The 26,316-nt window shown below is 38.3% G+C and overlaps 1 long non-coding RNA gene across 2 annotated transcripts; it reads right to left on the bottom strand.

Moving 5' to 3' along the window:
• Nucleotides 1-800: 800 nt before the first annotated feature.
• On the bottom strand, nt 801-26,272 carry LOC142042829 (uncharacterized). Of its 2 annotated transcripts, XR_012653872.1 has the most exons (4): nt 25,891-26,272; nt 11,591-11,671; nt 4,660-4,796; nt 801-916 (listed from the first exon to the last, which is right to left on the bottom strand). It is a non-coding gene; the product is annotated as an uncharacterized LOC142042829 (long non-coding RNA). The 2 variants fall into 2 exon arrangements; XR_012653873.1 differs by lacking the exon at nt 11,591-11,671.
• Between the last annotated feature and the right edge of the window lie 44 nt (nt 26,273-26,316).

Genomic DNA, 26,316 nt, shown 5'->3' with positions numbered 1-26,316 from the left:
TGTCAATAAAGTACCAGACATGGGATAAATGACATTGGCAGAGTCATAAATATTCAAGATTCTTAAATGTTTATAGTGACTTGGATATACTATATATAGTATTAAAGCGCTCACCTTTGCTAAGAGGTATCTTTGTAGGCTGGGCAGCCGTGTATTGTTCTGACTCTTGGGTAGGGACTGTGGATGAGTCCAGAGTCCACCTTCTCTCCTGAACCCCCCTTATTATATACAATGGGAGGTGGGATGAGGTTAGGAGAAGGGGCCCCAGGGGGGTCCCGTCTTGGGCACCATAAGGCTCCCTGTGTTTCCGTCCCTTGGATTCAAGCTCCTGAGACACAGGGACAGTTACCCTTCATTGCCATTCTGTGAATGTGGGCTTTCATCATCGTGCCCTCTGTGTCACAGTGGAGATCCTGTAAGATGCTGCTTCCATAATTTTGTCATCTGTTAATACGGGAACACTTTCTTGTATTATTTCTCCAGATGCAGTTCTCCAAGACTTCCCCCCTTCCTCATTTATTCCTGTCAAACATCAACTTGTTTTTCTACTTTTGACAGTAAGCGTGGATACACCTGCTTCTGATGAACAGATTCTGCATTACATGATTTTGACCTTGTTGCCAGGTGGACAACATGTGTCAGGAAAGACCAGATCTGAGGACAAAATTTGTCCTGGGGGAAGTCAATGGCAAAAGTGATTTAGTGGAAGCAGGGTTTCTTCTTATTAGTCTTCTGGCAGGCCTCCAGCTATGATCTTTTCCCTAACTTCACTTCCAGGCACCTCAGAGAGGTAACGTTTGTAAGGAAGGGTGATACTTTATTTAACAGAGGGATACAGTTGGAAAGAAAGAAACGCAGTTTAGACACACCAGCTCTGAACACCTTTAAACCATCACAGCTTTTAATGAGCCAGGCCCTGTAAAATGAAAGATTTTGAAAACATTATTTAAGGAATTTCAAGAGCAGGATGATTCTTTTTATTTTGTAATTGAAATTCTGAATATTCCGGATTATGTTTAATGACTCTATTAATCACCACTCCTCCAATTCCTCTTCACTAAACTCTGATCTTCAGATTTTCTTTTAGACATACATGTATGAGAGAATCCTGCAATCCTTATTCATAAGTATCTTATTCCAAGTCTCTGAAGTTGTTGTATCTTCTTTCGTAAGAAACAGCTGCTGGCCCAGATCATTAGGTTCTATCTGTATTATAGAATATCTGCCAATAAAGTTGTAATAGCAAGTCTCCCTAATGTGTATATATTTACCAATGTAATTATTTGTTTATGCTGGCATTTTATTTATATGTGTATTTATATACACATACATATATACATATATATGTGTAAAAACCATAACTGGTTTTGCTGTTTTGGTAAGCAATAGAACCTATAAAAACAAAAGCACTGTACAACTAGTGTAACTGCATATCTCTCGGACTTTTATCAAAACAAGAAAGTCACCAAAAATCCACCCTGAGTGATGGAGCAAGAATATCTAATGTGGACCTGATGTGAATGTACGTCTCCCTCTCTCACAGGCTTGGTATGGTGCTTATCGCCAGTATCTAAGCAGTAGTCTGCTTGTTCCAGAGCATGCTGCATCGAGATGGGCACCACAATGAATTTACTATTCCCTACTGTACCTTTTCTTTAACAATCTTGTCAAAGCTCATTCAGCTTCAAGTATGGCAGCCCTGGTATCCAGCTTCTCATCTCTTCATCATGACATCTAGAGGACAGTCGTGAGAGTTTGCTTTATCCATCTGTGGTGGTGCATTTCTTTCCCCCTCTCCAGGCTGATTTCTGAACTCAGGAAGGCTCACTAGGCCTTAGCATAAGTGTAATGAGTTGGGCAGTTAAGCAACCCTTGACTGTGCCAGGAACTCTTACACAGCTAAGACAGGGAGTTATGCTGTGCGTCTCAAGGACTCCTGCTGTCCAGCAGAGGCGAGGGGGCGGGAGTAGAGATAGCCAGTTCTTATAACAACCTACCGCCAGTTCTCTCTTATAACAACCTTGAGACATTATAATCCTCTCCTGACACTCTTGGAGCATCCCGTACCTATGTTTTAAGTTATTCTCAGACAGTCTTGGAATTTTCCAGCACAGCTGGGATTCTAGCAATTTGTTGATGACAAAAGTCAATCATCTCCCAAACCTATAAACAGCGGTACTAAGTGAGGCCCTTTGAGCTCTCCTGGACCGCAGCAGGCTGTGACCAGCATCTCCTGAGTGGGATGCCTCTTTGCACAAATCACAAGAAATTAATTTTGTAACATTCCTTTTTACCGTATTACATTTTCAGTCCCTTATATGTAAGTTTAGTTTGATTCTAACTTAATTTTCCTGTGTGCATTTCATCCATGTACTAAGTAATAGAGTGAACCTTGCCATCAAATTCTGTGAAGTCGTGCTTTTATACAAGTGTCTATTAAATCATTTTTCTATTGCTAATACAATTGGAGGTGATTCTTTAAGCGATCTGACCTCCCCTCCCCCCTTTAAATCCCCCCCACGGCACCATCATGCTATGGTTTTACTGCAGGGCTTGTTTACCTGAGGGATACTTAGAGCAATCTTTGGTATATCTTTCAGCATCATTTTGCCATGTTTGTGGCTTGTGCTTTCAAAATATTTTTTTTTTTCCGTTTCTAAGGAACAGACAAAGCAATTTTTGTCAGCTGGCCTTTTTTTTTTCAGTATAGATGATTTTAAAAAGGAACTTAACACAAATAAAATCGGGTTTCCCTCTCCACCCTTCTTATTAATAATCAAATCTTAATTGCTTATGTTTGTGGATGGTACTGAAGGAGGGGAAGAGACACCTGCCCTTTATCACAGTTCAAGCATACAGTCATGCAATTGAAAATATTGTGATAGCATCACTACCTTCCTGTCAGGACAGGGGAGAGAGGTTCTTGACTGCGTGTATGTATAATTTGCATTCTGCCTGAGATATAATAGATCTTGCCAAGTGAGCAGATCACAGAAAGTGTCTCTGGTCTTAGTGAGGCAGGTATGCCATCTGCTGTGGAAGATACGGAATAAAATCAAATACCATTTGAGAGAATAAAAATAGTGTGTGGAAAAAAACACTTCTAAAATATTACCTCTCCTGGAGTTTTGGTTTTTCACGAAAGAAATGACCACAACTCAGGCTTCTAGCCCAAAACTCAGTTTGAAAAAACAAACACGGTACACAGATGGGCAGATTTTTCTAGGTTTCTTTTGCCCATTTCTAGGCTAAATCAAAAGAAGCCAAAAGGAGCCAACAGCAATTTGTCATATGCGGGGGACAGGGAAGTTTCAGGAGGAATAAAGCGTATCTGCTCACAGACAGTAGTCCCAGCATCTCTTTCCTCCCTTGTACAGTACCTTTCTTCAGTAGACTAGATCAAGTAGAAGTAGGCCAGGGTTTCCTCTCTGATTTTGGCCTCACACAGCAAATTTTTCAAGGCTCTGTTTTAAGTTCTTGCAGACTCAAAACCAGCAAGACAGCAATCTCCTACCCAACTTTGCAGCAGTAGGTGTAGGTAACCTCTCCACTGATCATATAAGCAAGACCTGGCTAGTAAAGGAGAAAATCAGGATTTGCGACACCCCCAATCACTGCCAAGCTATGGAAGAGGGAAAGTGTATGGCCAGCTCCAAAGGGAACTGTGAAGGTTACAATTCTTCTGCCAGATACAACAGTATGGAAATCTCGGCAGCACTTTGTTAGCCTAGTAAATTCCAAAATACAAATGATTTAATGTAAGAAATTCTCTGCTATGAATAGGGCTTCCTATCCTTTGCCACCCTAAAGTTTAAAAGCTTTTAAGCCCTAGGTGGCACTATACAATAGTGTGAGGCATGTTGAAGTACTATTTTCCCCCTACAGATGGAGTTCTTATTTAAAATGTAAACTAGCATAAATTTGAGTATGTTGAATGCAGCTATTAGTCTCAGCTTGGTAATCCTCTTTTTCTGGGTCTGTCTCTCAAAGTGAATAAAATATACTGCTGTGAATCTCATTTAAATACAGTATTTTTGTTTCAGAGTGCTGTGGAATATATTTTCCTGGAAAATTATGGTACATCACAATCTATGACAGTTTTTGTTCTGTCTGTGAGCAGTGAATAAACCAGCATAGGCTGTGTTTACTTTAGCAATTCACTTGGAGCAGCAGGAGTAGATTGACAGCTGTAAACAGCTGGTGCTGAGGTTCCTCACATCTCCAGTATATTCTCACACAGATGTTTTGCATCGGGTGGGAACTGGCCCAGCACCACACATCTCCACTACGCATTTTGAAACTTCCTGAAGTAAAGCTATCTCACAAAACTTCCTCAACCAGGGGACTTCTAGGAAGCAGCAAGTTCCCCTTCACCTGTCTCATGCAGATGTTTCACACCAGCCTCCACTGCCTACATAAAAACTTCACAGGCGGAAGGAAGCCCTCTAATTTTTCTCACTCCTGCAGTTTCTGAGTGACACTGTTTCACTTGTTTCGAATCCTGCTCTTCACATGCATTGCTTGGTGCTGCAGGGGAGTAACACTAGCCTTCACCCTGCAACCACAGTAGCAGTGCCAGGAAAATACCTTAAGGAAGGCCTTCTTACACCTTGCTTTCACAGACAAAAATAGGCAGAATATCTTTCTGACAGTGCTTACCACTGTGACAGCTTTGCTCACAATCAAATAGAGATGCTGAGCCTGGGAGACAAGCTTAGGCAGACAGGAGCTCATCAGCATTGGGATGTGGAAAGAGAGCAAGCGGGTCCAAAACTTCTGAGAGCAGGGGGGTGCCACTGAGAAACATAGAGAACAAAGGAGCATAAGGGATTTTGAGGAATGATGCCACAATATTCTCAATAAATTTCTATGATTCCTCTTTTGAAAAGAGGTGCTCATCTTTTCCTCACATTATAGTACCTGATAAATAACTCCTTCACGGCCTCACTTACCTCCCCCTTCCCTCCTTCTAGACCTGCTCTGATTTGCTTGATATACAGTATTGTTATGTATTTTCCCTCCATTTGGCTCTCATAATAGCACTGTTACGTTTTTCTGTTAATGGGTTTAAGTCCAGGGATCACCCCAACTGTGCCATGCAAGGCTTTCCTAGGATAAGAAACAAAAAATGGTTTTATATCATCTTTGTAATTTTTCCCTTATGGTGTTATCCAGAAGAAATTTGCACACCCGATTACAATTACTCTGGAAATCAAGGTGGTTGTGGAAGGAAAACTATACATATATCACCATATATTTTGTGTTGTTTACTTTCCTGTAGAGAAGGCTAGCCTAAAGCTTATGGAACTTTGGTTTCCACTTAAACACTCAAATTGACAGAAAAGCCTTTATTTCAACATAAGTATACTAAGGCCCAGTCCTTAATTTGCAGAGGGGCAAAATTTCCAGTGTTACACAGTTAAGAGCAAAAAGATCAGGTCTCTAAAACATTCTGTGATTACATCAGTGCCTTTTAGCACAAGCAGGAATTGATTTATTCATAACAGTAGGATGTCCGCATGACATATGTGTTTATGTCCAACATGTCAAGCACTACTTTATGCCCTTCTACACTGCAGAGCGCTTTGACACTTTCTGAGATGCAGAAATAGAAAGCAAATGTACCTGTGTCAAATCAAAGGCTTTGAGTAAACGTTGGTTCTTTCAGCCCAGTCTTAAGAATTCTTCCAGTGCCAGCCTAAGCTGATACATACACTTTGTAGGGAAGTCTAACTCTTGATGTCTTTGGTATTGCAACAGTTAGGAAGCTGGAGTTTATTGAGAAATTATGTCTCCAGGCAGTAATAATCTATAGACCAGAAAAGTAAATTCTTACTAATTACTTGTTTATGGTAGTTATTATTCTCAGCACTTCTCCAGACATTCAGAAAGAGATGGTTTCTCTCTTGAGAAGCATAAAGCAATTCTTTTTTCACTAAAGATACAAGTGAAGTATTTCACTGATAAAGCCTATAGGAGATGTTGCAAAAGCCAAAGAATGTGTTCAATAGTTTTTCTACCTTCACACAGTGCAGTAGAATCTTTGTGTATGTTCTCATTATGCTTCCTTTTTTTTTAAAGTTATTACAGGCATTTAAGTAAGTTTAAAGTATTTTTTCCTCCAAAACTTCTAGGAACTTAAGAACATAAGATTGAGTGTATTTTATATGTCATACAATTTGCTGAAAGATGCTAAGACTATTCTGATGAAGTTGGTTTTTTAAGAGATAGGAGGTTTGTTTATCTATTATTTGCCTAAAATAGTAGGCCTCTGTAAAACTTGCATCTAAATGCTTTCATACTGCGCATCTGAAGATTGTATGAAGATATCCAATTTTTTTGTTTGTTTGTTGTGAAAACCAACAGGAAATACCCTGTTGGCAGCTACCATTGTTCTCTGCGTGAGACTGTAAGGTTCTGAGTCAGGTGGTCTCCAGTTCAAGTTGAAACCTCAGTATTTAATGATACATGATTAATTACAAAGGTATTCTCTTTTTTGAGGCATTAAATTTTAACTTGCTGTATTACATACCAGAAATAAAATATTGTATATGATCCTAGATGAATCCAGGACAAAAACCCCAATCCATAAAATGTTCTCTTTACTTATAAAGATCAATATAGATTTTATTTTGTTTCAATAGGTCACGTTGGCACTTCAAGTTCCAAATGTATTTGACTGCAATAGTAATCTCTGAAAGCTATTTTAGCTTCTTTCTATCAGTCCTTTCTGCCTAATCTAAATCAGTTGTTAATGCATGTGGCTTCAAAGGAAAGAGAAAAAAAGCATAACGAAAATAGTCACATGTTGCAAAATGTTAAAAAGATGGAAAGCTATTTAAAGAACAAAACATGTCTCAGGAGCTAGAGAATCACCGTGGACTGACATATGGTAATCGTATGTCAGCATATGCCTGTGCTGCATCTACAGCATATATCCATTTGCTAAATTCTATTTGTGTCCAAAATTGTAACAAGAAGATTAAGTTTCAGTGCAGTTAGAAAAAGGTAGAAGCATGATGATATGTTTAATTTTTAGTTTTCTGTAGAAGCAATCTTGCACATTTTTCATTCTTTCCTTGCTCCTTTCCCTGACCTCAGAGACGATCCTGACAGTTAAAATAAACTTAACCATCTCACCCCCTGTTAAATTCTCAGTGTCAGGGAAGATGGGACCAACACTAAGATTAACTAGAAAACAGGCACTACAGACTTTCTGAAGTTTTTACTTTTTTTGGCCTCTATGCGAGAACAAAACTGACTGCAATCTCTTCAAGTTGCAGGGAAAGGGGAAACAGTTTCAGCTCCCTACTCTGAATCTAATAATTTAATAACCGAACCACTGAGTCATTGTGTGTATTTGTTTCTGATTTCTAGACCAGAAATCCCATTCCAAACATGAGAAATCTCCCTTTGGAAAATTTTGCTGAACTTAATATAATTTTGGTTTCAATGAAATAGAAAAATTAGAAAAGTGCTGGGAAATTTCCAACACTAGTCAGCTGCAAACTAGCTGCCAGATATGAGCTAACCCCAATTCTCATATTGTTTCCCCAAAAAATATTCCTTCCTCCATCCCAAAGTTGAGGATAGCTGTTTGTTCCAGTTTCAGGGCCCGTATTAGAGCTGATAAACTATGTGTTTGACTATTCTGGCAACTAGAAAAGTAGGTTATTATGAGCTGCAAAAACCATCGACAATTAACAGTAATAATAGTGAATATTGTGTAATACCTGATGGGTCTAAAATTTCTTCCATTACTCAAGTGTAAATGGAAAGTGAGCATTTTACTTGAGGGTACTGCATGATTGTGAAATAGGTTTGAGTGAGAAAAGAGACAAAGCTGTAGAACTTCCAAGTGTAATACAGTATTGTTTGAGTTACACAGATAAAGTAAATGGAGTATGTATTTCCCTTCTATGCAGAAACATGCAGTGAAGAACTTATATTTCTAGTCAGAAGGCCAGGGAATGGATTCTCCTCTCAAGATAAATCCAAAATAATTTTGCCAAAGGAGCATCACTAGATTGACACTGCTATACTTGAGGTGAGAAATTCACCCACATTTTTGCGTCCCAAGCATGAATGAATGCAGCAGACCAGTGAAGCAATCATTTAGGCGTTTGGTTTCATTAAATGGGACATAGGATAACTACATGTGTCAAGAGCTAGAAAAAGGAATGCTACTTTTAACATACATAAGTCCCGGGATTAGGCAATCACCAGGATTTCTGCCCAAGGATTGTTGTACTGAAATGTGTTGAAGGTTATTGTCATAACCAAACATGGAGGTGGTGGTTGAGGAGAGGCTGTGTGATGTTAACTGCGGTTTCTGCTTCACTGCATTACCTTGTAATGACATTAGCACATATTTTACATTCTGTGAGGGGAATGTTTTCCTCCTCCTCCCTGCCACTTAGAAACAGTGAAGAGATGAGATCTGACACTTGAAAATGCTGTAATGCTCTGACCTTGTCAGGGTATAAGATGGTCTTAGTAGATGCAGAAAATTCAGCTGCCCGGAGTATTTTTGCTTTGTCCAGCTGGTGTCCTACCATCTCCAGTACGATCTAAAATACAAAGCTGCCTCCAGACAGCATTACTTTGTTATTCACTTGACTTTACTAGCCTTGTCAGAGTTAATTGGATTTGTGACATGGTCATATGTTTCTTTCTTGATTCTGTTGTCCCTTGCCTTACAGGACACATATGCCAGGGGAAACTACAGTACATCTAGCAAATACTAAAAATATGAAGATGTACATGGACGTGCTATCAAAATTTTTAGGAACTAAATTTTAAGTAGATGTGTGCTTAAAATATATTTTTTTTAATTCTAATATATGCCAATATTGTCACTTAGTTCCTAATTTATCAAGATAATTAAGGCACTTACAAGTCTTTTTATTTAAATATATCCATAGCTCTCTAGACAGTCTAATATCACACTTACTAGTTTGGTCAGGCATAAATGCCCAACTAAATCTTACTGCAGATGAATGCTGTTTTGGGGAAGAACGCACATAAATCACAGAAATATGAGGTTATACTTGTGGTAAAATTTCTTAGTTTATTAAATATTAGAAAAATCTATACTGTTTATTAAAGCAGTAATTACAGCCATAGTTTTATTATATTTTCCTTTGTGTAATAACGTTTATGTTTTGTATACGAGATGACAGTCTCAGGCTATAAAACAGCTCTTATGCAATTCACTTTCTAAATATTTGCTACTATTACTACTGTAATATTATGCTGTAAACATTTTTAAATACAATGAAAAACAAGTATCAATAACTGTGATAAACATTTAAGTGATTCAAATCAAAAGCCACAAAAGAAGAGGACTTCATTTACATCTACTGTAAAAAGCATGAGTTTGGGAGCAGATTCACTAGAAAGGATTTATTCTGAAATGCAGTCTATCTAATTACAGAAGTTTTGGTTAGACAAGAGGCCCGTACATTGCCTTTGATAATAGATACACACACACACACGCTTACGCCCAGAGTGCACACACACACACTTACACCCAGAGCATACCACTATGGAGTCACAGTGGATAGTCTTTTCTTTGGGCTTGGAACAAGAGTAAATCAACCATGGGTTTGGGTACAAAGAACATATAGAAATAGCTGAACATTCATTTGTATGTCAGCATGAGTGTCATGGTTTAACCCCAGCCAGCAACTAAGCACCACGCAGCCGCTCACTCACTCCCCCCCCCCCCCATCCAGTGGGATGGGGGAGAAAATCGGGAAAAGAAGCAAAACCCATGGCTGAGATAAGAACGGTTTAGTAGAACAGAAAAGAAGAAACTAATAATGATAATGATAACACTAATAAAGTGACAACAGCAATAATGAAAGGATTGGAATGTACAAATGATGCGCAGTGCAATTGCTCACCACCCACCGACCGACACCCAGCTAGTCCCCAAGTGGTGATTCCCCGCCCCCCCCTCCCCAGTTCCTATACTAGATGGGACGCCACATGGTATGGAATACCCTGTTGGCCAGTTTGGGTCAGGTGTCCTGGCTGTGTCCTGTGCCAACTTCTTGTGCCCCTCCAGCTTCCTCACTGGCTGGGCATGAGAAGCTGAAAAATCCTTGACTATAGTCTAAACACTACTTAGCAACAACTGAAAACATCAGTGTGTTATCAACATTCTTCGCATACTGAACTCAAAACATAGCACTGTATCAGCTACTAGGAAGACAGTTAACTCTATCCCAGCTGAAACCAGGACAATGAGCTAAATTTCATAGATTTTATATGATATTAAGAGCAACGAGAGAGAGAGAGAGACAGATTGACAAAGCAGTTAAGCATGGGCTTAACTTTTAAGTTTACATCTAAATCCTCATGAAGTCAACAGCTATGCAGTTGGAGCTATGTCAGTATGCAGCTGAAGACATGACCATCATAGTCTGTTGCTTTATACAAGCATGTTATTAAGTTTGTAAGCAGTAATGGAGTTAGGCAACTACTTTTAATCTGTAAATGTTGTGAAAAACATGCTAGCAAAATTTTTATATTGACTGGTGCAAAAGAATAATAAAATCAAAGAGAAACTACTTGTCATCAATTTCAACAAGAAACAGTGTATATGATTTATCTCTATTTCATTCTAATTTCATTATTAGCATAGCTCCAATGCTTTCAATACACATAGAGCTGGAGTAGCACAGAGGCTAATCAATTGAGCTTGGTTTCATTTTGGACAGCTCATTGGAAGCATCTGCTAAATGCACAAGGCCAACTTTCTCCACCCTTGGGGATACAATATATATTGTATTAGCTGAGAAACAGGAAAGGAGTATTTATTTTATTTTTTTAATTATAATGCTTCCATCCTTCACACTGATTTTGATGAGCCATTGGTCCAGTCAAAGAAGGCAATGTTTGGTTCTTCAGTTCTTGCACTGCTAGATAACACTGTATAAGCAAAAACATTATCCACCTAGATTCTGAAACCATTATTCTACCTGACTAGGAACTTCAGGAATGAACTTACCAACTTTAGTGGGTCAAGGTATGAAGTAAAGTTACTAAGTAAACTTGCTGAAAAAGTTACAAAGCTGGAGAAAATCTATCAGAATGTCATCTTTATAGTATCATTGTTTCTGTTTGACAAATTAATGATAAGAAGCATTAATTATCTTATGCTCTAGTGTATTTTGTTAATTAAAAATTCTTCATTAAATTTCCTTGAGGGTAATTAGTAAAAAAAATTATCATCTCCAGGCAACAGTCTATGAAATATTTGGTGTATGACAGTTGCTTCATTACATTAACATGTCTCATTTAATATAATTTAACTTCAGTAAAATAGAGATTTATTTACTTATATGGCACATAGTAGCAATCTACAAGCAGTGGCTGGAGCAGAAAAAGTTGTTCTTCTCCAACCATGCCTACTACTGTGGAATTGATTTATTTTTGGAGCGGAGGTCTGTTAGGAAAGGTAGGTTTTCTAACAAGCTATTTAAAATGTAGTGAACTATTAAAGAATAATCAGAAAAAGAAAGCAGAATTGCTTTGTGTGCTTTTATTTTATTAACCTGTTTGAGTAATGGTTAGCACTTACTTTTATACAAACATGAAGAGTTACAATCTCCAAAACTTCACTAGCATTGCTCTGTGCTATTAAATTTTACTGTTCTCGGCACTAAAAAGATAGGAGAAAAACTGTTAAGGTCAACAACAATTTACGCATCAACACAAAGCTTATCAGCTTTTACTTATTATTACAGTCCTTCCACAATACATTATTAATACCAAAGGTGTATTAACTACCATGAATATCCGAGTAAAAAATTGCATGTTAGTCCACAAGATATTGCTGAAGTCTGGTTGAATCTAAAGTAAGATTGGATATTTGTAGGAGAAACAAGAATGTCTGTTAAGATAAAAAGAAAACCCAAAACCCCAACAAAACCTAACCTCTGTCAGAAGCCAAATTTCAGCTTAAAAAGCAACATCCCTCTAGACACGCTGATTGCATTTTGTGTCATTTCTACCTGAACTGTGGAAGCAGGACTGCTACAAAGTAATGTGTTAAATGCACACATCCATCTTTTCAGATACAATGTCTTCCTTAGTCACAGGAATAGGATGCCCACTTACAAAACAATTTCTTAGAAAACTACTAAAAGCTGGCACAAGATAAAACATCTCCAGACCTGAAAGTTTCTTAGCCTACCTCCCAGCCTGCTGGGAGGCTGTCTGCGCGGCACATCACCCCACGATGATGGAGTCCCTTTGGGTGGTACCTCAGAGGAAGTCTATCTGGCCACCCGCTCCAGAGCCTGTGGCCCTGGAAGTGCTGCCATCCTTGACGCAGAGGCAGCCGCAGCTTTTGGAAGGCTGGGCAACCTGCCAAGTGGATGGGTAGATGAGCTGGCAGGGAACCAGCAAGTTTCTGGCAAAAATCTGATAAGCTTGGGTTCCACAAGATTTCTTATTTAAAACATAAGAATGCTCGCTTCTGTTCATACCAAAGTACTGGATAGTTTATATTAGAAAGTGCATTTTGTAAAAGTCCATTTCCTCCCTCCAAAATACACACTGAGTAAAATTTAACCTGACAGTTTTTCATCAAGTTCAGATAAAAACACACATTAAGCAATATATGCCTAATTAGAAAAATTAGCATTGAAGTAAGTAGAATCATATAATCTACCTGCTAAGTCATGTCATCGATTGCCTGCACAGTGCCATACAGTGCATTGTAGAAATTCTGCAACCAGTTCCAAGACACATTGCTGAAATATCACTAGCAATGTGTCTGCTTAACCATGGCACTTCCTCAGGTAGGCATGGGCAGACATTGACTATAAAAATGGTTTAAAACATTATCACTCTCCCAAGTTTTTGTTGGCTTCCATTAGCTAGAACTAGTAAAAAGGATAATGTGATCTCCTGATTTCGCTCAGTATGAAATTGCCACAGCACAAACTTTAATCAATCTCCAAAAGTATTTCAGACATCAAGTAGCACATATTTATGTTAATGGAGTTATATTGCTTATTGCTTCCAAGCTAGAACCTTCAGCTTGGATTGTGCAGAGTTTGCTTATTTATTTAGAAGACCAGAAAAATCTACAGCCCTTGCATTGCCAAACAGTATAATAATTAAGTAATTAAGTAACAACTACTTAGCTCTTGGAGTAGTTAAACTCTAAAGAAGTTTAGCAGCCTTTCTTTGTAAAACATTATTTTGGGACTGAAGGTTGAATCCATGCTGATGAATCCAATTTTCCTTCTGCACTTGTGTCAATGCTTTACACTCTGACCAGGTGGCTGGCAAGCCATGACCCAAGTACATATTGCTTTACAGCCAGGAGTTCCTTATAAGGAATGCTGACAGCATTGCCCCCTGTGAGTACCTACATCTCACTGCATTTGGTTTTCAATATTCCTCCTTCATCAACTCAGAACAAATGCAGGATTCATGCATCCATCAAGTATTATTTAGCCTGAGGCCTATCACTTGGGAGCAAAGTAGCTTTATGCCATGTTATGTTCCTTCAGCTCTTAAAACTGCTAGAACCAATTTCGGCTGTTATGTACACTCTAAGTTCTGCTTTTTTGCAGAAACCTAAAGAATCTGTTAGGGAAGGTAGGAATCACTGTAGCAAAGAAGGATCCACATCAGGTATTCTGTCCATTGCCAACAAGAAAATACAGGCATGTATGACACCCTTTTGCAACCTGGAATTTCTGTTGTACCGGTACAAGTCTTCAGAAAGAAAATATCTGGTAAAACACAATGAAAAGTGAAAAGGCTTGTCTCAAAGTTTCCATTTTATATATTCCACAATTTAACTTCTTTGACAAGGAAGGTGGGGGCCAACTCTTCTTTCCTGATAGCCAGCAGGAATAATAGAGCATAGAGGTAGTCAGTACACATTTTAATTTCTCATGCATTCTCTGGAGCACCAAAAGAAACTGTGCATTCCTATAAGGCTTCTACTATAGGTGAACCTCATCTGTTTGTCTCCCTTCCTAATATCTAGCAGCATCCAGCATACACACTCATACTGTATTAGAATATAACAATAATTCTGTAAATGTGGAAAATATTCGCATTTTCTGAAGTGAATGACTGCAGCTCACAAAAGCCATACCATACATAAAGGACTACACTGCAGGAGCTGGTCAGACCACCTTGTGTAAGTCATGGCCTTTTGCTACAGAGAAGGATACCTTTATTTCATGCATTGGTATTAAGCTGAATTTCTTCTTGCACCTTATATGTCCTTGGTCACTGGCATTTTTCATGAGACAAAGTAAATGCCGATTCTCTATGGGCTGTAAGGGAAAACAGCTGCTAGTTATAATGGGGGTTTCAAGAGCACTTGGTCAACCTGAATCTTCATAGAAGGCTTAAGTACCTCCAGACTGTATTACATCTGTCAGAGCAGCAGCAAATACAACATAAAATGTAGAGTAGGTCCAATTTTTAGTGTGTCAGTAGAATCAGCCTGCAGTTATTTTTAACTGCCTTGGAAAGCTTAGCAGGCAGATACAGTTAATCCTTTAAAGGATTTGCAGGTATTCATAGCTTAATAAGTAAGCATACTGGATTAAACCAATAGAAGATTGTAGACAAAGACAACCTTTACATGCTAACATTCAAAAAAAAAAAGAACAGTTTCTTTTATATACTTTTTCCTGACAATCACTCTCAATTGTCGGTATGTGCCAGAATCCCATACTCTGATGAAATAAAAATGTTAATTAGAGCCATTAAACTCAACGTGTGATAATTAAATCATCAAATAGCAGTGAATTTCTGTTGTCTTGTTTTCCCATTATCCTACAAATTCTTTGAAAAGCAGAACTACATGGTGAAAATGAATTAAAAATGCATCTACTTATGCAATAAATAAATAATGGAACTAAAGTGGTAAAAATTTGTTTTAGGAAGAAGAAAAAAAGGATGAGTGATTTTTATAGGTCAGATTTTGTACTGCTTGTATTCTTTTCTTCATAAAGAAATATTCACACTGAGAAACTATCAGGATTCACTGACATAGGCTCAACTGAGAGATCTGGGCCCTTCAATATATTCATAAATAATGTGGAAATATACACACATAATAAGACAAAGAAAAAAATCAGATTACACAAAACTATTAGGCTGAGGAAATCTAAAGCTGGCTATGAAAAGCTTCAGAGGATGGCTCAATACTGAATGGGTGACAAAATGCCAGAGGCTATTCGATGTCAGTAAGTGTAATGCACATCAAGAGAGGAAGGGAAAATACATATATACATGGGGTGTTAGTCAGTATCACCAGGAAAGCTGAAAACATCTGGTGCTTAAAGAAGCAAACAGAAACTTAGGAATTATTTAAAAATTAACAGAGAACAAACACAAAAAGTCTGCCCTGTATGCTTTCATGCCACAGACATATTATGAATACTATATGCAGTCATTCCATTATCAAAAAGGTTATGGTAGAATTAGAAAAATATCTGAAGAAGGATATGGTAGAAGTGTTTAAGTCATTAATTTTATGAAAAAGGTGAGCTGGGAAAAGTTATTCACTAGTATTCTTAATACAAATATTGGAAGGCATGCACATTTTTTGGTAATAATAAACTAAACTCATTTTCATTAGATATTGCAAGGCCCAAACTATACATGGATCAAAAAAATCATGACTTCATGAATTCAGCAGTTCTATTCAGTAGGTCAGCAGTAACTATTTAACAAAAGAGTCTCCTAGCCACTGAAGGGTAGAAGAGCATGATGGAAAAATCACAGTAAGCATGACTGCCTCCGTACAGTTTTTCCATAAGTATCTTCTTACTAAGACAGGATACTAGGTTAGGTGGACTTCTCATCTTGCTGAATTCAGCAGTTCTCAAGCCCTCATGACTAGAATGACTGAAATCACGATGTAAAATATTGCATATTTTTACAAGAAATTTGAACAGGACCTGCCTGGTTCAATCACTGTTATTTAAAAAGAATCAAGATTAAAGAAAATTGTTTCATTAACCATACAACTGAAGAAGCCTAATTCCTAAATATTTTTAAGGTTATATACTCTGACTACCAGAGAATCCGTTCCTTTCACCCCTCAATTCTGTTAACTGAAATATATATATACAATAGTTGAAATATATGTACAAAGATAAGAGCAGATTATTACTCCACACAGTTATAATTAGGACCCTGCTCTTCCCAGCTTATTCAACAGTGGAATTTTTTTGTTGACTCTGCCACTTGAACAGAATTGTGAGACATAGGAGCATAGGACTAGAAGGTAACTCTTACACTTGCAGTTGTAACACTTAATCCCTTCCAGAAACTGACCAAATCCCCTTTTATAACTACTTGATCAGCTGGCAGCCCCAAAGTGCCTCTGCCCTGGCAGAAAATTCTTTTTGATTTTTAGACTCAACGTATTCCTAGTCAGTCAATGACTTATGCTCTTCTACTTAAACAGAGCTTTACCTCTCTGGTGGTATATTCAAAGAAAGAAATTGTATCTTCTGTTAATACTCATTTTGCCTCGCTAATCAAGTCAAGCTCTTTTACAGCACATCTATCTTACAACATGGTATGCAATGCGAAGAGGTTCAAGTCAAGTGGGACACCATGCCAGTCAGTGCAGCACAGTGTGGACACTCTTTACCCGCATGCCCCTGATTCTAAGAGCTGTATAGAAATGTTAGCACATTCCTTTCAAGCCAATGTGCCATGTCCCCAAGACAGCCAGTCTTCCTGACCATGTATTCAATGCCAAACTAATGTGGTTGTACTGATTCACTTCCAGAAATAGTTTAGTGGTGGTTAGATTAATTATTTCTATACCATACTTCACTGTGTAGTGTAATTAGGCTTCTTAATCTCACACTGTACACTTCTAATCCCATGGATCACCATACTCTTCCTCCTCACTGAGTCTGTACTGATTTGCCTTTCTGGAACACAGAATTTCCATGGAACAGACTCTAATTTCTTCCATACATATCAAAGCCTATGATAATCTTTGACATGCAAACTGAAAAGATTTTCAGAGTTTGCATTGACAGCTTTGCTGGAATGCTTAGCCTTACGAGTCACCACAATGACTCTAAAGTTTAGTGACAACTCTATTATGAGCATGACATCAATTCTTATCATTTTGGAAGAAACATCTCCTTAATATAGTAGTGGCAGATAACTGGTATCATCACCAGGTTCCTAAGAGAAGCCCAAGAAGGGAAAAAATGCAGTTAAAACAGTAAGAAATTAAGATTGACAGAACACTTGACAATGGTTCTGCACCTTTTTTTGCTTTTTTAAGAACAGTCTATCTTAATTTCTCACATATTCCAATCTTTCCCCTATACAAGCCAATTTGCTTAGCTAGCCTGGACATCTTTCATTCTTCGTGGTTTCTCTGGCTCTGTTCCACACTGCAGATTTGTTACTGCGAGTCAGTCTTACTCGCAGACACTGCACAGAGAATGCAGTTTCAGTAAGTCTACCACTTATCTGACTGAATGCTTCACTGTCATATTAGTTAGCACTTCTTTTGAATTGAGGAAGGGCAGGGGTCTATGAGTGGGAATGCGAGCAATTGCTTGGACAGTGGACTCTATCCTGGCACAAGCATGAAACGAAGACTGGCACAAAGATCAACATAAATCTTAAAAATGGATTTGAAGGCAGAAAAGGGCTCTAAAACACAGGGATGTAGGAAGAGCTTTATCACAAAGCAAAGAAAACATGAGAAGCTCCAGGACCCTAATGGCCCAGAGTGACTTGGTAGATGAGAGGATGAGGGGCATTCATGTTTTATAGATGAATTAGAAATGGTGAGATGAAAAGGGCTGTGAAAGACACAGTGGAATAGGAGAAAGGACATACTGAAAAACATTTTTAAAAAATATCAATTTTTAAAATGTGTGGCCTTCTGCACAAATTTAAATTTAGTTATTGAATATAACAACATAACAATAATAGCTGTATATACATATTTTTTTCTTATGAAAGCAAGGCAAAATGTTACTAAAGTCGAATATGCAGACTATATGTATTTACCACAACATGAAACCACAAAATGTTTATTTTAAAGTAATTGATAATGGTTACAAATTGCAGGCTTTAACATGTATTTTGGAAATCTATAAAACATATCTGAAATCAGACTATGTAATTAGAGAACGAGCTGTATTTGCTTAGTAGAGGAAGCAGGGCAGTGGTACTTCCTCATTACCCTTCTGCCATCATGGTAGATGTCCTATTGGCACTGCACCTGGTTTCTGTGTTCCTCACATGTTGAAGCAATGAATGAATAAGAGGAAACAGCCTGCAGAAAGTCTCTGTGCTTGACTATCCTTTCCACGCTCATTTTGTATTGCTGCAATAGCTCTGGCTTAAGCAAGGTTTCACTTGATTTAGTTCAAGTCAAGAGAAGAATCAGCCCCGCGATGTACCTCACCACCACTGAATCCCTATACCTATGCAACAAACCCTTAATGTTCCTGACTAGCATTTTGAACGTCTGTCCAAAGGCAAAACAAAGCAATCAGAGAGTTCAGATGCAATCTGAATGTAATATGATATGAACCAGACAAATTCTTCAACTGAAGTGCCACTGTTAATCTTCTTCCAAAACACTGTACATTGCATTAATAAACATCGATACTCATTTCAAAGTCTTCAGAATACCTAGCTAAAATACTTTTACTCTATCGCTAACAGTCAAGGGTGAGCAAGTTTCCTCCATAAATCATCACCTCAAAGACAGATGCCAAATTGGCAGTTTGCAAAGAATTTGGAGAAAAAAATTCAACCAAACCCAGCAACCCCCACTGAGAAACGGAATGCTGGACAACTATCAATAAACACTTTTTTGACAAAAAAATCTGAATTTCTTATAAAATATGCCATGTTGAATAAAACAAGAATCTTTCCTTTTTCTCTGATACTTCTACTTACTCAGGTATTCTTGCGGTGAATCAGTTTCATAGCACAGTACTTCCCTGAAGTAAGATTTAGTCCTTTTTCTTTACACTAGCAAGATTCTTACCAAAGTAATGAGAAATTGTTATTATTAGTCATGAGGTGCAAGATTTATTCCTTTATTGTGAATAAATAAATCTACAAAATATTCTGGGTTTTTTAATTTATTATTTTATTTTTATATAAAAGCCTGAATCACATATTTTTAAATGTGGATAAAATTAACATTATTTTAAAAGACCAGTTAATCCTCAGCTACATCCATAGACCTGCTCCCACCATATAGGGATTAAGAATTAAACAGAGGCCTTTCACTTGAGCGTAGCTTCACCGAGTGAAGGGCAGGGACAAGAACCTGGGAGGGTGCTGTGAAAGGGACAAGAGCAGAGCATCTGTTCCTGTGTAGATTTTTCTGTCCTCCCACACACTAAACAGAGAGAAGCATATGAAGTGTGTACAGTGTTTATTTTTAGCCAGTCAGGCAAAGGGCCATCACATGGCCCTGTCCCATTACCCCATTTATCTCAAGGACAGCTACAAATGCCTGGTGCTGAGATCTGATTTTCTCCACTCATGACTTGATTCTGCCCTCTGTCCCTTACTTTTTAGATGTTGTCTTATATGTTAAAAATGTGCCTGGACAATACATCTTCTTGGCACTCTGGATGCAGTTCTGCTAATTGTTTTTGTGTATAACATCTCTTAATACAACATAAGGATAGATTTCTTCAGGACTTAAATAAAAGCCAAAACCCCCCAAAACAACCAGACCTCCTTCCACTCTAAAGCACCTTTATAATTCTGTTTACTGGACATATTATTTCTTTAATGTTTGCTTTCAAGTGAGAACTCTTACTGCCTGCATCTCCCTTCTCATCATATCAATAACTTTTTTTAAAAAAAAACAACTATCCTAAGACACTGTGAGGCTATTCTAAGGCAATTCTTCATATTGCCAATTTTTGTTTATTTTCTATTTGGGCTACATTTTACTATCAATTCACAGACAGTAGAGTACAGGTTATTCTTACATTCATAACTTGATTATACCAACCAAAGTCATCCATGTATGCAGTTCTGAGGATGAGGATGATTTTAACAGGCAGTTTTATTGAAAAGGACATCAACCTTATCAGAGATATTATTCACAATTCACAGATATAAAAATATGGAAAATAATATCTTCCTCCAACATATGAAACAACATATCACTTAGTTAAAATAGCAATTTCTAACCCAGTAGTTTAAGGAAGTGTGTATATCTATATTTATTTATTTATTTATTTCTGAACTCTGTAGATCTTCGGTGACTAGACTTTTAAAGGGAAAAATGGAAAGAATTACAGTGGTTTGTGTAAATAAATAAAACAAATTCCAAAGTTTTTGCTTTTTAACATATGGCAGACTAAAAATAGAGATGTCTTTTGGCAAGTAACAAAACCTGTAACAAAACTTCTAACAAAACAAGTAACCTCTCCTGTGCAGAGGCAGGATAAAATGGGAGTAGGTCTCAAGATCATTAAGCCACTCAGATGATGAAAACCTAAACCCAATATATTTAATACAATACTCACATAACTAGACTATTTCTTTCCAAGCTAAGCACCCTAGAATGCTTACTTAGGTGGCAGCTAAAAATACTCAGTGTCTTCACTTCTTCTCCAAATTTTTAAACAGTAGCCCCTTTTAGGGTTTTTATAAATAGTTTTGGAAATATCACCCAAGGACTGGGCCAGAGGGAAATGACCAATTAGAAACCAAGTGCTGTAGATAAGAGATTCTCAGACCACACAACAGAGCAGTTAGGTGACAGTTTGGCAATCCCTGCTTAGAAGAGCACATTTACATAAATTATTGCAAGGTGGCCTGAGTACAGGTTTACACTTTTTTAGCTACTCTGCAGTAATTGTCTCTAAGAACACTCTTTATTTTGCAGTAAATGGAAGATATCTTACCTTATTCCTACTGAAGACAGAGCAACTACAAATTTCTTCACAGATACCTTCAGACAACATCCATGAAATAGCTACCACACTACAAACACACATCCTTCCTTTTTTTATGGTAACCTGTCCAAGTAGCCATGCCATCTGACAACCAAAAAGCCAGTATAAAGCAAACCAGCTACTCAAGAAGCAGTCACTCAGCTCCCTGAGGTAAAGAAGTGACTAAAGGAGCAGAATTGTAGATAATGCACAAGGAAATGCCTGCTGCTGACTGTCTCTACAGTAATCGGAGAAATTATTCATTTGTGTACATTTTTTCTGAATAACTGGTATTGCATCAAAAAAAAAAAGTAACTAAGACATATCTCTGAAGAAATGATGCTGCCCAGGCCAAAGGAACAATCATACTTATATTGTGTGGCCCTGAAAGAGCTGAATGTGCCTTGAGAGGGAATATACCTGGTCTCCTGATGGAAAGTCAGGGCATGCAGCTCTTGGCTGATCAGATCCTGCATAGTTACCTTCTATAAATGCATAGCAAGTGTATATTTTTAATCATCAGCCAGAGATGTAAAACATATTTTAAATCCCATTGATTCCAAGCAATTTTAAGGGTGTACTTAAAGAGCACCTTAAGGTGCTCTGCTGCATCTGCTGCAGAATGGTAACAAATTTAGATTAAAGAAATAAAACATTGTCTCTGTGAAATGAAACAGTCTTTGTCTCCTTTGCAGCAGGCCATAGTACTCTGCTTCATAAAATTAGTTAGCCCTGCACATTCTTGAAAATTTACAGTGCAGTATGTAGAAAATAAATTTAGAAGTAAGCACTACATTGCTGGATGGGCTGCAGAGCTTATATTACCAACCAGCAAAAAACATCATTGGATGAATAACAAGACTTATACTTGGTCAAGCGAAAACCAGAAATGTGATACACAAAACTGGTCATAATCTAATATTTCTTATGGATTCATCCCATTAAGTCTCCTGAGATGTCTTTGTTATTCCTAAGTATTATCCATATAGTTTATGTTAACAAATTTTAGCATACAGATTGAAATATTAATTCTGTGTTGATGTTATCCATTTGCAATTTGTGCTATTGTCAACTATTCAGCTAAGTCATACAGTATTTTTTAATTTCCTAACAGAATAACTTAAGCATTGTAAACAAGAAAATAATCAATAATTCACTTTCAGGATTAAGTTTCAGATGACTAGCTGTTAATACTACAAAAAAGGCAGTTTCAAAAATCATTACCACCTTCATGAATGCTTTCTGAATATTAAATGCACACAAATCAACAAATAATGGCAAATCACACGTGTCTTTCTCTTTTTAAGGTTTAGGTTTGTGCTGTTTAATAAACTACAGCCAAAGGCAACAAAACATCTTGTTGGAAATTCTATGTATTCTGCTTCTTCATTGCTGCCTTTTCAAAGAGATGCTTTCTGCACAGTGAACTACTAGTATGTATTGAGCACTGTGACCTTTATGATTTTGGTTTCAACAACAAGGTCAACATTGCTAAGAAGCCAGTTTTGCCTTAAAGGCAAAATCTCTCTAACAACCCAAAATGAACCTTTTAAATGTAATTGAACTATAACAATTCATTTTCATAGGCTTATGAAAAAAATGCCTTCTAAATTTGCAACCAATTTTATAGTATTTGGCCACTGACAATACATGCAGACAGAGAAGCTGGCCAATTACTTTTTAGATTTCATACAATGCCAACTCAGACAAAAGTTTTTATGTGAAGAGAGACAGCCAACAAGGACCCATATGTTAGGAACAAGCAGTGGGGTACAGAATAATCAAAGCACATCAGAAACTGAATAGGTACAGAATATGAGAGAAACCAAGACTCCATTCCTGCGATCGCTAACCAGCTGTGCGCAGGAGGTGTGTTTCCCTGTTGGTCCCTCCTTGGTCAGCATGGCATAGCTAGCTCACAGCTACACAACTGACCCCCTCTCAGGGTCTGCACTTTGGCATCGCCCCAGGGCAGCTCACAGAGAGATGCAGAGCATGCCTCTATTAGGAAATGACGTTAATTTGCCAATGAGATGTTGTCATAGTTTGCCCTTACGTATTCATGTAGTTTAGCCACTGGCAATGCTTTTTCAAGTTAAAACTGTTGCTAACAATCAAAAGCTGAAACAATGTTATTTCTTATTGCAGCTGATGGACCTGATTCTTCGTTATCTTTGTATATCTTGTACAGTCATACCTACGTCTGCAAGTGTAATAGTGACTGGGTATAAGATACTGTCAAATCAGAATGGTTTAAAACTTACAATTTGATAGTCAGGGAAAACCTTACATTCACAACTTATGTGCCTGGATAAATAGCTACAGGTTCAGTGAGGTAGGAGAAAATGAGGCTTTTATGTTTGCCGTGCATCATTAACATCAGTTCCTCTTCACAGTTACCTTTCGGAAAATGCTGGATGGAATGGTTGTTCCCAAGCATTCACAAGATCATTTTGCCAGACAGAAACTTATTTTACAGTGGAGGAAAGGAAATAATGTCTTATTGATTCCCCCCCCTCCCCGCTTTCCTACGGTTGCTCCATCTTCATCACAGGCTTTTCCTAAATTTCCTCTTGCTATCATGCTGCACAGCTAACTTTATGAATAATTTAATTGAGAAACCGTATCAGCATACTGCACAGTTGATGAAGACTTGATTCTCTCAACATTTTTGTTTCCATCTTGATATTTTTTTTAACCTAATCTGAGAGTCTGATGACCAAGCATTTCCATTTTCACCTTCTCTGCAGCTCCCGAGAGACAAATAAAATGGAGAGGAGGCAGAATAGGAGGGAGGCATTACTTCTGGTAAAGGTAGCAAATATACCACACAACCATCATTAGAACTGTCAGGTCTGAAAATCTGTTAAGTGAATCCTCAGAGAATTTTGATTGTACACATCTCTTTCAAAGGCACACAGCAAAATCCTCCATTACAAGAGGATGAGACAGTGAAAGCCACCTTAAAAAGACTCCAGAGTGAATGGATGTCAGGGGAAGAAGGAGGGAAGAAAGAAAAGAGGTGGTCTCTCTTTCACTGCAAATAATCTTTGGTAGATTTACAATCACGAGAATTATTTTTTTTTCCAGCTAGCAACATTAGCCTCTATAAAAGCAGAAGAGCAGGAAAATTGTACTGTCTTTTCTCAACATCAATATGTTCCCTACTCAGCACAAAGCAATATGCTCTTACCATAATTCTTCCATGTAGCCTTTTATTTTCTACTACTTTCTCATATTTAAATATTACTCCCTGTCATACACATAATGGTTTCAAAAAAGTCCTAGGGGAATATCATTTACATACCTCAGTTTAATATAGTTCACATGCAAACTATATGATATGGAACATCATTTAAAATAATACGATATAGAGCATCATTTAAAATAATGAGCAACATGAAGTAGCTTAAAACTCTCATTATTTTCAGTGCCATTGTGAGTGAGGTGTTATAAGCTAATTAATTGAATTTTAGAGATTTTCCACATTTTAGTAAAGCTTTGTAAAAATCTCAAGACCATACACCCAGATAAATAGCAATCTATTTGTCAAATTGTGTTAAAACCAACGTTATCCCTTTTGATTGAAGCTGCTGAAGTTGAAGACTTTTGGAAATTGTTTCAGTTAGGAAACATATTATAGAATATGTTGGGGTTTTTTGTTCGTTTTTTTCCTTTCTCTTAGAACTGCAACTTGACCTGCAGCTGAGCCGACCTAACTGTTAACTGTCACTGAAAGGGCATGCCCATCCCACTGCTTTCCAAATTCAAACTCCTTCTTCCTTCTGCTCTTCCCTCTCTCCTCACTCTCTGGTCAGTTCTGTTCCCCACCCTTTGTTCTGGCTCTGCCACTCATCAAACCTTTTCCACAAGCTGCTTCAACTCACTAAATTGGAAGAGTTCTTCCGCCATTCTCGTAATCAATTTTCTGCTATTTTAGTGATTTAAATCAGTTGACCCAACAGTGATGAAAACCAGAGATAAAAGAGATATGAAAGGAATTCATAGCAGACCACAAAGAGGCCTTGTAGGGTCATGTAGCAAGTGTTTTATCTTGGTGGCTTTTCAGCAGCATTTCTCTATTTAGCGGTCACTGTTTACTGGATGACACATCTCCACCAAAACTTTGTCAGTTTTCTGCATCTGCATTCTGTCCACAACAAACTACTTCTGACCAATAACTGTGCACCTGTTATGACAAGTACATGTAATTCAGTATATAGTTGCCATCATTTCACCTATTTTATACCTAAAGGACCTTACTGAAATTTACTTTCATGAATGGTGACCTGCAAGTTCCAACACCTGATCTCTACCAAAACAATACATGAAAGGAATGTCCATAGTTTGGGTTGCAAAGCAACAAAAAGCCACTGAGAGAACCACATGGATTAAAAAAAAAAGAAGGGATAATTTTCTTCCTGTTTTAAAATAGTACTTAAAAAGTAGTCTTTTCTCAGGAAAAAAAAAAATTAAACACAGCAGCAAGAAAAAAACTTAAGGTCAAACTGTTGGCATATGTAAGTTGCTAATGCAGCCACTACTCTTCTGTATATCCAGAGGCTCTGGGAGCATGCATCCTTGGTTGGAAAGAGAGGTACACAGGGAAACATCCCGTGTTAGGTTTTCCCTGAAGCGAAGGGACAAAATTCACCTGTAAAAATTTACAGAATTTAAAGCCCTTCATGTGTTACCCTAGCAAACATGTTACCTCTGTAAATTGAGGTTAAAGAGTTTACATGCTTGCTTGCTTGCTTCTTCTGGGACTTTTAGCAAGAGTCGAGTTGTGAAAATGATGGTGATTTGACCCATCTTTTACCAACTCTAAGGCGACACTTGTGAGAGAAGAACAAGTAACAGGTAGGCCTCTTTGAGAAGGTAAGACCACCCTGTCCTCCCCAAAAGGCATACCTTATCCCCTAGCCGCACTTACTTTTCTTGGATGCAAGGTGCTTCCTTCAGGGCTGGGGCTGCCTAGGGAGCAAACGGCACTCTGCACGCAGCAGCAGCTCCCGGCCCCACAGCAACACCTCACAGCAGTAACCGGCCCAAAGGCAGACGACGGCCGCGTCACCTCACTCCACCAGAGTGGCCTTGCCTGCGGGGCTGCGACCTGCACTGGAGACAGTCCCAACGAAGGAGCCCCCCCCGGCCTTCCCTCTCCCCTCCCGGGGCGGCTGACCTGGGAGGACGGCGGGAGCCCCGGCACCCCCGGGCCCTCGCTGTGGGGAGGGGGAGGCAGGCGCGACGCCCTCAGGAGGAGCGGCCGAGGGGGAAACGCTCGCGCGCGGGACCCCAGCGGCTGCCTCCGCGCGCCCGCGCCCCCGCCCCGGGCCCCGCCCCCCCGACCTCCCAACAT

Source organism: Buteo buteo, chromosome 2, assembly GCF_964188355.1.
Source record: "Buteo buteo chromosome 2, bButBut1.hap1.1, whole genome shotgun sequence".
Classification (NCBI taxonomy): Eukaryota; Metazoa; Chordata; class Aves; order Accipitriformes; family Accipitridae; genus Buteo; species Buteo buteo.
Note: the sequence above shows the minus strand (reverse complement) of the source record. Positions and strands in the feature narration are given on the sequence as shown.